At 29.7% G+C, this 13,821-nt stretch overlaps 1 non-coding gene across 1 annotated transcript; it reads right to left on the reverse strand.

Annotated features, from left to right (window-relative positions):
• Nucleotides 1-12,951: 12,951 nt before the first annotated feature.
• On the reverse strand, nucleotides 12,952-13,057 carry LOC145641215 (small nucleolar RNA R71). The gene has a single exon (XR_014115275.1). It is a non-coding gene; the product is annotated as a small nucleolar RNA R71 (small nucleolar RNA).
• Nucleotides 13,058-13,821: the final 764 nt, after the last annotated feature.

Genomic DNA, 13,821 nt, shown 5'->3' on the forward strand with positions numbered 1-13,821 from the left:
ATGCTATATTGATGTGATTTCTAGCCTTAGACACCTAATATTATCCAACATTGACATATTATAAGAAACAAAAAGGTCATTTTGACAAGAAAGGTAGAGAATGTGCTAAATAGAAGTCCTATGGGCCATATTTGGGCCATTTTGTGTAAATATGCTATTTTGATGTGATTTCATTCCTTTTACATCTATAACTAGATAATATTAACATGTTATGAGATAAATAAAGTTCATTTGATAAGAATTGTAGAAAATGGGCAAAGTAAAGTCATATAGGCCATTTTGAGTAAAAAGCGTCTTAAACCTTAATAAAATGCTCTTTTGATTCAATTTTAGGGCTTAGACACATAAAACTAGTTCACAATGACATGTTATGAGAAATAAATAGTTCATTTGATTAGTAATGTAGGAAATGGGATACATAGAAGTCATATAGGCCATATTTGGGCCATTTTGAGTAAAATGCGTTATTTAACTTAATGAAATGCTATATTGATGCGATTTCTAGCCTTAGACACCTAATATTATCCAACATTGACATATTATAAGAAACAAAAAGGTGATTTTGACAAGAAAGGTAGAAAATGGGCTGAATAGAAGACATATGGGCCATATTTGGGCCATTTTGTGTAAATATGCTATTTTGATGTGTTTTCATTCCTTATACATCTATAACTAGATAATATTGACATAATATGAGATAAATAAAGTTCATTTGATAAGAATTGTAGGAAATGGGCAAAGTAAAGTCATATAGGTCATATTCGGGCCATTTTGAGTAAAAAGCATCTTAAAACCTTAATAAAATGCTCTTTTGATTCAATTTTAGGCTTAGACACATAAAACTGGTTCACATTGACATGTTTTGAGAAAGAAATAGTTCATTTGATAAGTAATGTAGAAAATGGGATATATAGAAGTTATATAGGCCATATTTGGGCCATTTTGAGTAAAATGCGTTATTAAACTTAATGAAATGCTATATTGATGTGATTTCTAGCCTTAGACACCTAATATTATCCAACATTGACATATTATGAGAAATAAAAAGGTCATTTTGACAAGAAAGGTAGAAAATGGGCTGAATAGAAGTCCTATGGGCCATATTTGGGCCATTTTGTGTAAATATGCTATTTTGATGTGATTTCATTCCTTGTACATCTATAAATAGATAATATTGACATGTTATGAGATAAATAAAGTTCATTTGATAAGAATTGTAGGAAATGGGCAAAGTAAAGTCATATAGGCCATATTCGGGCCATTTTGAGTAAAAAGCGTCTTAAACCTTAATAAAATGCTCTTTTGATTAAATTTTAGGGCTTAGACACATAAAACTAGTTCACATTGACATGTTATGAGAAAGAAATAGTTCATTTGATAAGTAATGTAGGAAATGGGCTTCATATAAGTCATGTAGGCCATATTTGCGCCATTTTGAGTAAAATGCGTTATTAAACTTAATGAAATGCTATATTGATGCGATTTCTAGCCTTAGACACCTAATATTATCAAACTTTGACATATTATAAGAAACAAAAAGGTCATTTTGACAAGAAAGGTAGAAAATGGGCTGAATAGAAGACCTATGGGCCATATTTGGGCCATTTTGTGTAAATATGCTATTTTGATGTCTTTTCATTCCATATACATCTATAACTAGATAATATTGACATATTATGAGATAAATAAAGTTCATTTGATAAGAATTGTAGGAAATGGGCAAAGTAAAGTCATATAGGTCATATTCGGGCCATTTTGAGTAAAAAGCATCTTAAAACCTTAATAAAATGCTCTTTTGATTCAATTTTAGGCTTAGACACATAAACCTAGTTCACATTGACATGTTATGAGAAATAAATAGTACATTTGATAAGTAATGTAGAAAATGGGATACATAGAAGTCATATAGGCCATATTTGGGCCATTTTGAGTAAAATGCGTTATTAAACTTAATGAAATGCTATATTGATGTGATTTCTAGCCTTAGACACCTAATATTATCCAACATTGACATATTATAAGAAACAAAAAGGTCATTTTGACAAGAAAGGTAGAGAATGTGCTAAATAGAAGTCCTATGGGCCATATTTGGGCCATTTTGTGTAAATATGCTATTTTGATGTGATTTCATTCCTTTTACATCTATAACTAGATAATATTAACATGTTATGAGATAAATAAAGTTCATTTGATAAGAATTGTAGGAAATGGGCAAAGTAAAGTCATATAGGCCATATTCGGACCATTTTGAGTAAAAAGTGTCTTAAACCTTAATAAAATGCTCTTTTGATTCAATTTTAGGGCTTAGACACAAAAAGCTAGTTCACATTAACATGTTATGAAAAATAAATAGTTCATTTGATAAGTAATGTAGAAAATGGGATACATAGAAGTCATATAGGCCATATTTGGGCCATTTTGAGTAAAATGTGTTATTAAACTTAATGAAATGCTATATTGATGCAATTTCTAGCCTTAGACACCTAATATTATCCAACATTGACATATTATAAGAAACAAAAAGGTCATTTTGACAAGAAAGGTAGAAAATGGGCTGAATAGAAGACCTATGGGCCATATTTTGGCCATTTTGTGTAAATATGCTATTTTGATGTGTTTTCATTCCTTATACATCTATAACTAGATAATATTGACATATTATGAGATAAATAAAGTTCATTTGAAAAGAATTGTAGAAAATGGGCAAAGTAAAGTCATATAGGTCATATTCGGGCCATTTTGAGTAAAAAGCATCTTAAAACCTTAATAAAATGCTCTTTTGATTCAATTTTAGGCTTAGACACATAAACCTAGTTCACATTGACATGTTATGAGAAATAAATAGTTCATTTGATAAGTAATGTAGAAAATGGGATACATAGAAGTCATGTAGGCCATATTTGGGCCATTTTGAGTAAAATGCGTTATTAAACTTAATGAAATGCTATATTGATGTGATTTCTAGCCTTAGACACCTAATATTATCCAACATTGACATATTATAAGAAACAAAAAGGTCATTTTGACAAGAAAGGTAGAAAATGTGCTAAATAGAAGTCCTATGGGCCATATTTGGGCCATTTTGTGTAAATATACTATTTTGATGTGATTTCATTCCTTTTACATCAATAACTAGATAATATTAACATGTTATGAGATAAATAAAGTTCATTTGATAAGAATTGTAGGAAATGGGCAAAGTAAAGTCAAATAGGCCATATTCGGGCCATTTTGAGTAAAAAGCGTCTTAAACCTTAATAAAATGCTCTTTTGATTCAATTTTAGGGCTTAGACACATAAAACTAGTTCACATTGACATGTTATGAGAAATAAATAGTTCATTTGATAAGTAATGTAGGAAATGGGATACATAGAAGTCATATAGGCCATATTTGGGACACTTTGAGTAAAAAGCATCTTAAACCTTTTTGATTTAATAAGACACCTAAAACTAGGTGACATAGACATGTTATGAGAAAGAAATAGTTTATTTTATAAGAAATGTAGGAAATGGGGTAAATAGAATTCATATAGTTCATATTTGATAAGATACATATTGTTTTGCCTAATTAATTAATTCTAGCATAATTTTTTTGTATTTCAAGTTTTGCAAGGTCCAAAAAGATGGTCTGTTGACAATCAAGGAACTTGATGAAGTTCGTGACATGTTGGCGTATTTTATCACCTTCAACATGTAAATGGGATTTTAATTGTAAATTTATGTTAACTTTTGAACTATATTATTATTCATTATTTACTTACTATAATTTGTATATATACATATAACACTTTTTTTTTATAGTATTGCGTTTGGGAATATTTATACCTATATATATATATGAATTCTTGTTTTTTATATTATTTGTGTCTTATTATAATATTTAGAAATATTTTTATTATTAGTAATTATAATAATAATATTATTAATTATTTTATTTAATATTATTGCTGGAATTAAAGGTTATTATTATTGTTGGAAACAGGGTGTTTTTTTTAATATTAAAGCACGAAAAATGGAAATATATATATATATATATATATATATATATATATATATATATATATATATATATATATATATATATATATATATATATATATATATATATATATATATATATATATAGTGTAAAGGCACCGGTTAACCGGTTCCAAAACAAGCTACCACCAAAAAAAATTACGCGGGAGTTTATTTTAGGCACCGGTTAACCGGCGCCAAAAACGGTTTAGGGCACCGGTTTTGAACCAGTGCCAAAAAGGGGGGTAATTGGCACCCCCCACATAGAAACCGGTTCAAATCGGTGCCTTAGACCGGGTTTGAACCGCTGCCTATTGCTATTTTTCTACTAGTGCATACACAAAATTATAGATACTATATCCCTTTTTATATCTAAAAAAAAAATTATTTGTCAAACACAACTTTTATTATATAGCTATAAGCCTATACTATACTCTATAAATCATTAATATGTACGTATAGTAGTAAAATTTCAGATTCAGAATTGTAATTAACTTAAATATATAATTATATTCAATTGAAATTGAAATAAAATATTAGCTAGCTAAAGTATTTGAAAAAAAAAATTAAGTGATGTTTTAAATTAAAGTCTATTACACCTATCATATGAATCAATTTATTATTATTTTTTTTGACAAAATTTAATAATACTCCATTTAAAAGATAAATAAAAAGGAGTTGAAATAATTATATTATTTAGGTAAATATATATAGAATAATTATGAACATCAAATAAAAAGGAATATATTTGTCATAAAGATAATATAAAAGATTTGGAATGATATTATTATAGAATCAAATATTAAAAAAAAAAGGGTTAAAGAGGGAAGGGGAATTTTATAGGGAAAAAAACAGCACTAAGACGTGATACATGTCATTTTCGGTGTCTGTTTTAGTATTAAGTTATTGATTGATTTCTTCTTCCTTCTTCTTCCTTCCCATCATCACATCTATCACAACCACCATCTCTCCGCTGAACACATCATAACAACTACCACAAAGTCCTCTTCTCCGATCTTTCTCAATCCCATGCGTCGACCTCCGATTTCTCTGTCCTTTCTTAAGCCCGTCTATCTCCGTCCTTTCTCAAGCCCATCGACCTCCGATCTTATTCTTCCCCATGAACCTCCTCTTCTTTGTCCATTCTAAAGCCCATAAATACGCTTTGCGATGGAACAAAACGAAACCTTTGTAATAAAGAGTGTCAAGTAGGATCATATCAACCTTTTAGGGGAAGTATCTAGTTTGCGGCAACAATTTTAACAACCTCAGGTGGCGGAAATGGAGGAGGCGTTGATGGAGGAAGCTAAACTATGAAGGATGGAAGAGGCAAAATTTGAGGAAATCATAGATGGGGAAGATGAAGAAGAAATCATTTAAAGTGGCCTGACTATTTTACCCCCTACTTTAGTAGGCAAATTGACAACCGTGCCCATTAAATAACATGAATTATGTTACTCAACTTGAGTAACTTGGATTTATTCCCCATAGTTAGCAAGATCCATAATAAAAAAATCAATTCGTGTAATGAGGTGAATGCTTGTTTTAAAAAAATCAAATTAAAGAATTTGAAAAGAGATATTAATGAAGGAGAGCATAATTCAGAGTATATTTTTTTTAAAACCGGTTAGAGCATGTTATTTAGATATTAAGAGTGTCAACAAGTACATACGGGGAAATTTCACTAGGAACATGATTTTCCCAACATTTCTCTACACCAACTGTTACTAATCTTGCAAGATGGTGGGCTACATAATTACCATCCCGCTTAACATGAGACCAAAGAATAGAAGAAAAACTAGAGCTAGAAGAAATGATGTCTTCTAGCATGCTGTCCACCGAAGACATATTGAAGGTGTTCTTCTCAACACCCTAAGCTGTGAATCTGATTCAAAAATCAGGTATGTGAAGCCATGATCCCTTGCCTTTCTTAACCCAAAGACAACAGCGTTGCACTCAGTCACAAAAGGATCCCATTTGGCCTTAATTCTTCTCACAACAACAAAAATTATACTCTGAATTATTGAGCCACACTAAACTATTGAGTCCATATAAATCAAAATACGGAGTATAAATTTAATTTTTCATATATATAACATAATTCCACAACCAACTTTAATGAGAGAACATTAAAACCCAAATACTTGCGTCATATTCACTCCCACCCAAATTCACTAATCCTTCCAAAATTACTTCTACTTTCTAATTAAATTTTTTACAAAATTACACTTAAAAAAAAAGGTTAATAACTACCCACTAAAATCTAAAACTCCAACTTATCAACACTAACACACGGTTAGTTTAATAATTACTAAGCTATACATTCTCATCTCCCAAAAACATGATGTCATAATTTTATATATTACTGACAATTAAGGTGAAAGGTAAGTTTATTTTTTTAACGCTTTTCTTCTCTTCTTATATTTTCATAGTTAATCTCCCAAAAACATGATGCTATATTTCTATATGCTACTGTGGCCCCGTTCTTTAGAGCTGCTTTGCTCTGCTCTGCTGAAATCTGCTTTGCTCTGCTGAAATTTGCTCTACTCTACTTAAAATTAATACTTAATATTAAATTATTATAATAATAATTAATATTTAATAATAATAAATAATTAATAATTAATATTTTATAATAATAATAATAATAATAAATAAATAATATTTAATAATAATAAATAAATAATATTTAATAATAATAATTAATTAATATTTAATTATAATAATAATTAATACTAAATAATAATAATAACAATAATTAATTATTGATATTTAATAAAAAAATAAAAAAATTAAAAATAAAAAATTAAAAAAATAAAAAATAATTATTAACATTTAATAATAATAATAATAATAAATTATTAATAAAAATAATAATAATAATAATAACAATAATAATTAATATTTAATAATAATAATAATAATAGTAATAATAATAGTAATTATACTAACAATAATAATAATATTTGTAACTAATAATATTAATTATAATAACAATAATTGATTTTTATAATAGCAATTAATATTAAGATAATGACTAATATTTAAAGATAATACTAATTATTAATTTTTAATAATAATAATTAAATAATATTTAATAATAATTATAATTAATATAATAATAATTAATATTTAACTTTAAAAATTTAATATAATATTTGTAGTAGTAGTAGTAGTAATAATAATAATAATAATAATAATAATAATAATAATAATAATAATTAATATTTAATAATAATAATAATAATAATAATAGTAGTATTAATAATAATAATAGTAGTAGTAGTAATAATAATAATAATAATAATAATAATAATAATAATAATAATAATAATAATAATAATAATAATAATAATAATAATAATAATAATAATAATAATAATAATAATAATAATAATAATAATAGTAGTAGTAGTAGTAGTACTAATAATAATAGTAGTAGTAATAATAATAATAATAATAATAATAATAATAATAATAATAATAATAATAATAATAATAATAATAATAAAATCAATAATAATAATAAAATCAATAATAATAATAAAATCTGTTCTGCTCTGCTCGGCTCGGCTGAAATCTGCTCTGCTCTGCTCTGCTTTGATTTGCTCTGCTGAAATCTGCTCTGCTCTGCTCTGCCCAGAAGCTCAAAAGAACAGGGCCTGTGTCGTTGTTCCATTTATAAGTTTGATTTAGAAATTATCCTTTGATTATATATAAGATTACAGAGTATGTATATGGATATGTTAGATTTCGTGTGATGATTGCACCCTAAGTTTATATGGATATGTCATTATTGTGAATATTTAGTGATTGTTAGATTTTGTGTGATGATTGCACGCTAAGTCTGCATATGATAACGACGGAGTATTATATGGATTTATGTTTTTTTAATCATAATTTTTTATTTGAAATTATAGTTAGTTATTTTTAGATAAGTCTAATTTAATTTGATTTTATTTGCTTAACTCTTTTCTTCTCTTCTTATATTTTAATGATTAAATTACGTCCATCTGCATTTGATCAATGAAACAACATGGGAATTAATTAATTTTCAGTAATTTTATCCATTTTTGTAGGAATATTTATCACCATATATTACATAATAACCAACAATTTCAAATTTGTTGAACGACCAAATACATCAATTCGCAGTGAGCTCGAACAAGGTATCACGTCATATGCATCATCCTTTTTTATTCTAGTATTATTTTCTTTGTTGAGACTTGCAACCTTATACGGTAAATTTAATATTATTTTTGTTTTAATGTGAAGTATAAGGAGGGAGATGATGGGTGAAGAACTTAAGCGACGGAGATAGCACAAGTAGAGCAAAAACCCAAAATGTTGGTTAATTTACTGTTTTGTTCGGTATATATTATGTATAATAGAGAGTAATTGTTATTATTATTTACAATTGGTTACCGCACATTGACTATACTTTTATACTCTTGACATAAAAAAAAAGTAATATTTTTTAATCTGTAAATTCTAATGAAGATTTATATCTATGTAATTATATATGCTTTTGGTGTACAAGTATTTTGCAAGTTTGTTGAATACTAAGACTTTCATGGTGCTATATGAATTATAATTTATCAATGATGATTTAACATATCATATTGCAATTGCCGTTATAATGCACATGTAACTTAAAATAACCTATGGAGAAAATATCAAGTAAATTTATTTAAAAAATAAAAATATATATTTAAAATATAAACCATTTACTAACAATACTAACTCACCTATGAACCGTGCCACATTGATAAATAAATTCACTTATGTATGGTAATCTAGCTTCGTCTAATCAATTTTAAATCGTAACTTCACTTTGGCATTTTATTTTTTATCAACACAAATTTTTAAGCGATCCATGTATTATTTATTTATAGTTATTGGAATGATCTATTAATCTTTTTTTTTTTTTTTTTTTTTTTGGTCTTTTTTACGGTATATAGATCAATTGACCGCTTTTGCCTTTATCTTACTAGACCCTACAGGTATGTATATAGTAATTTTTGCTTTAATTTTGATATTCAATTTTAGTAATGTGAATTACCATGGATATTTAAGTGAATTGAGACTTTTTTTATCTGTTGTATTAAGCATGTTATACAATTTATCACTTTACATTGTATACATATAAAATTATACTACGTAACACGTATAATTATTAATAATTTTGATAAATGCTTTTTTATAAAATATTATTTAATTACTTATGAAAACGAAGTATAAATATAAGTCTATAGACATACAAGATTAAATGGGTGAATTTGAAAATGTAAATAAATGTAAATGATAGTGTATAAAAAATATTCATGAGCCTCAAACATCAGCATAAGCTTTTGGTTGAGTTGGTCCACTAACAATAATATAAGCCAACATCTTGGATAAAATAAATCATGTCAATTAAAAATACTAACACGAAAAAAAATCAATTGTTACAACTTAATTTATTTATTGATGTTTGTGCAAACTATAATATCGTTTCTAATATATTTCCTTCTTGGTTATCGTATAATTAATATATAAGAATGGACATAAGTACAAGTAATTATCGATTTAGAGAGATTTTGCAACACAAACAAGCTAGATTAGCTGTTAGTCGAAAATTACTATTCAAATGCACTACAAACCATGAAGATCCTATTTTCAAGAAACGTTGTTACTTATTAGATAAAGAAGCACGATCATTGCAATTATTGATGGTGCAATTACGTCGATCTACACATCAATGTCAAGATGTTACACGTCAAGTGGAACAATTAGCCAATGAGATCAATATGAATGGTTCTTAAAAAAACCATTACTATTTACTTTAGAAAAATAATACCTTGACTAAGGATTATATTAAAATTTTATAAACTTTGATTCCAGAAAGCTCTCTTGATAATGGGATAGAATATGATGCTATAAATGATGAGCAAATTATCGTAGGGAGAGGTAATCGCCTTGCCAAGCTACTTAACCACACACATTATTGATATATCATTGTTAATTTGAATTTTACTCAAATAAATCAATTGCATGCAGAAGTGACTCATCAATATCGTAGAGATGAGTTTGATTGACGTTGGGAATTTGGACCTAGAATAGTTGTGTGTCCTAATTGGAAGGCCCTTATGTGGATAGAAGAAAGGGTTAAGGGTGGCAATAAAACACCCAAGGTTCTATCATTGTTGTCAAAGTGGGCAAGTTAAATTGTCGCTTTTACCTTTGACACTGCCATATTTGATGTCTTCCATATCAACAATTTCAAAACAATATTAGAGCTTTCAATTCTGTGTTAGCTTTCACCTCTATGGGCGGTAGGATTGATAACACAATTAATGATGGTAGAGGCCCCTATGTCAATCGTAAAAGTGGTAGTAATTACCGTAGAATTGGAACTTTACTCCCTAAGCCTGGAACTGGACCAAATTTTGCACAGTTGTACATTTATGACACTGATAAAGAAACATCCAATCGGCTACATTACATGGGGACATAGATGCTTCTTCCTTAGATCAAAGAATTTTACAAGGACTACAAACGATGCTTGATGATATAAATCCTTATGTTGCAGTTTTCAGATATGCTGGCAGTATGTTGCGCGATCAAGGTGAGCATCAAGATTTAAGAATAAATCGAATTTGCGGAAGAGAAGGAAGACAATACATCCAACCAACCGCAAGTGAAGTGGCCGCATTGATGGTAGGTGATGGGACTGGAGACATAGGTAATCGAGATATCATATTGCAAAAAATAGATGGTAGGTTACAAAGGATTGATGAAACTCATCCAAGTTATATTCCTTTTGATGAGTGTCATTTATGGCACTTATTTGGTTCTCTTTACGGTGAAATTCATGTTATTTTATAGCTCTTTTTTTTCCTTAGTTTTACTCTTTATTACTTTATTTTGCATTTTCTTAGTTGAATTTCTATTTTTATGCATTTATTGGTTTATTTTGTTAGTTTCTCTTTTATTTGCTTGTTTTCGTTCATTTTTCAAGTTATGATCGTAATCCGAAGATTCCCGAGTCTCCTTCCCAAGTTTTACATCATTTAAGATGCCTCTTGCCTACTATTTGAAGTTCAAGTTTGAAGGAGTGTATAGGCTAAGTCTTCTAGCTCGTGCATGCAAGCAGTTGGTACACTATTCTTGGTGTTAAATTCATTGTAGGGCTATTTAGAGACTGCTTCCTTCCTTGTTCATCAACATCAACTAGTGGAGCACACGAGGAAGAGCAAGTCAAAGGTGAAGAAGGGTACCCTACTCCCAGGCGCGGGCACGCTCGACCATGGCGTGGCCGCGCGGCCTGATGGCGCGAGCGCGCCTCTTAGGGTCTATTTTTCGTACCCAACTTTGCGCGTTCGCGCTCCCCCTTGTTGTTGGTCGTGCCTGTACGGGTCTATTTTGGACGATCTAACAAATTTCTCTTTTTTAGTTTTGATATATACCTTCTATTTTTAGAAATTTTTTTGAACTATGAGAGAGGAGAATTAGAATAGAAATTTTAGATCATTTTGTAGAGAGAAAAACTCTAGGTTGTAGAGAGAGAAGTTCTTGATTGATGATTAAAGATTGATGATTCTATGTATTTTCTCCATTGATTTGAAGCAAGTTTGTAAGGATTTCTTTTACTCTATTGCAATCTTTAGCTTTTGATTTCAATTGTTTTGTTGATTGTTCAAGTTTGATTGAATTTGTTTTATTAATATGATGATGATGAATTTGTTGTTTAGCTTAGTTTTGATCTTGATTTCCATAGATTGAGAGTAGTTTTCTTGATAGGGGAATGGTGAAGCATATATGAGTAATGGATTGATGCTGATTGGGGGAAATTGTGGAGTTGATGTTGTGAATAAATTGGTTGATTGATTAAGTGCATGTGTGTTATTGATTGAAGAGTAGCTAACTTTGATTGTTGTACTAGATTGCATTGTAAGTTCACATTGATAAGGACAATTGATTTGTGGATTGCATTATTGATTGTGTTGGTTTTTGAAGTTTCTAGCTAGAATCTCTCATAGTTGGCGCTAGTTTGACCTCTAGGAGATTAGCCTACCATACTCTCTTGATTGCTTAATTGATTTTCCCTCGTAACACTCGACTTAGTCAATTCCAATCCCAATTAGTTGTATCCGTTGCATGTATATGTGGATCCTTAACCCTAGTGCTGGATATATTTGGTTTTAATCTTTTTTCCTTAGTTGTTTAGAGTACACACACCTTACTTCACTTCTTTGAAATAGCTTAGCTTTAGCATAAGCATTCAACTACCATTCCTAGTGGTTCGACCCTCGACCTACTCCTATGCTAGTTATAAGGGTGTGTTGAGTGATTACAAATTTTATTTAGCCTAGGGAAGATTAGTTCAACGACCTAGTCTCAACCCTTGTTCAAAATGGCGCTGTTACCGGGGAATGGCGTAGTTGTTTGCTATTGTTGTTGAGTCTATTTCACTAAATTTTGAAAATACAAAAGGATTTTTATCTTTTGGCTACATTTGTAGCCGTGTTACAAATAATTTCTTTTGAGTATATGGGTGCAAGTTAACATGGGAGAAGTTCCAAGGCTTATATTGAAGGAGTTGGGCACTCCGGGTGCATAAAAGTATGTGAGTGGGATTTCTCCAATATTGATCCCGGATAGCGATTTTGAAATCAAGCCGACAATGATAATTTTGATGGAAAGAAGGCAATATAGTGGTGCAACAAATGAAAGTCCCCTCAATCATCTTAAGGAGTTCGAGAAATATTGCAACGCAATTAAGGTGAACAGGGTTGCTCAAGAATTCATAAGGCTAAAGCTATTTCCCTTTTCTCTAATTGGGAGAGCTCAAGAATGGCTTGATAAGGAAGTGAAGCCTAATTTCTTGAGAACTTGGGATGAAGTAACCAAGGAATTTCTTTCTCGTTTCTTCCTCCAAAAGAAAACGACGGAGACTAGAGCTTTGATTTAAAGTTTCAAGCAAAGGACCAGTGAAAGACTCTAGAAAGCATGGGAGAGGTATAAGGATTATCAAAGAGAGTTTCCTCACAATGGAATTCTAACTTACCAAATCATTCAAATCTTTTATGGTGGTTGAAGTCCTCAAGCGAGGTCAAGTCTTGATGCTGGAGCTGGAGGCCCAATCATGAACAAGAAGGTGGAAGAGGTTGTGGATGTGATAGATGAAGTAGTGAAGAACTACATGGATTGGCAAGAAGTTGAGATAGAGTCGACAAGCAAAAATGGCTCGATTGATCAACTCAACGCCATCAACAATTTGTCCACACTATTTTTGGACTTAGAGAAAGAGGTGGTTTCTATCAAGGCTAAGCTTGAGAATGCTTCTTCACATGCTCACACTCTTCCCTCCTAATTCCCGGGGAGAAGTATATCTTCTTACTCTAACCCTCTTTTTGCTTCTTGTTGCATGATTAGAGAATGCTTGGTTTGTGATTTATGTGCGTGGAAAGAGTGATCATTATGCTTCTATTTGCCCAAATTCTTTTTGTGATGGATATGATGACTATGATGGGGATAGGAATTATCATCACCGAAGAAATTTTGATAACTATAATCAAAGGAATAGTTATAAGAACCAAGGAAACAAAGGTTTCCGTGGTAACTATAGCAACCATGGCTATAATGATCAAAGTCACGGCGAAATATATGGGGATCATAACCAAGGTTATGGTAACTATAATCAAAATTTTGGCCAAAATCATGGTATGGGTAATTAGAGTAGCCAAAGCAGGGGAAATTTTCAAAACAATGCTAAAAAAGGTCCCTCACCCGAATTTATTCCAAATCAAAGGGCAAGGTGA

The sequence above is a fragment of the Chenopodium album genome, chromosome 7, assembly GCF_948465745.1.
Source record: "Chenopodium album chromosome 7, dcCheAlbu1.1, whole genome shotgun sequence".
Classification (NCBI taxonomy): domain Eukaryota; kingdom Viridiplantae; phylum Streptophyta; class Magnoliopsida; order Caryophyllales; family Amaranthaceae; genus Chenopodium; species Chenopodium album.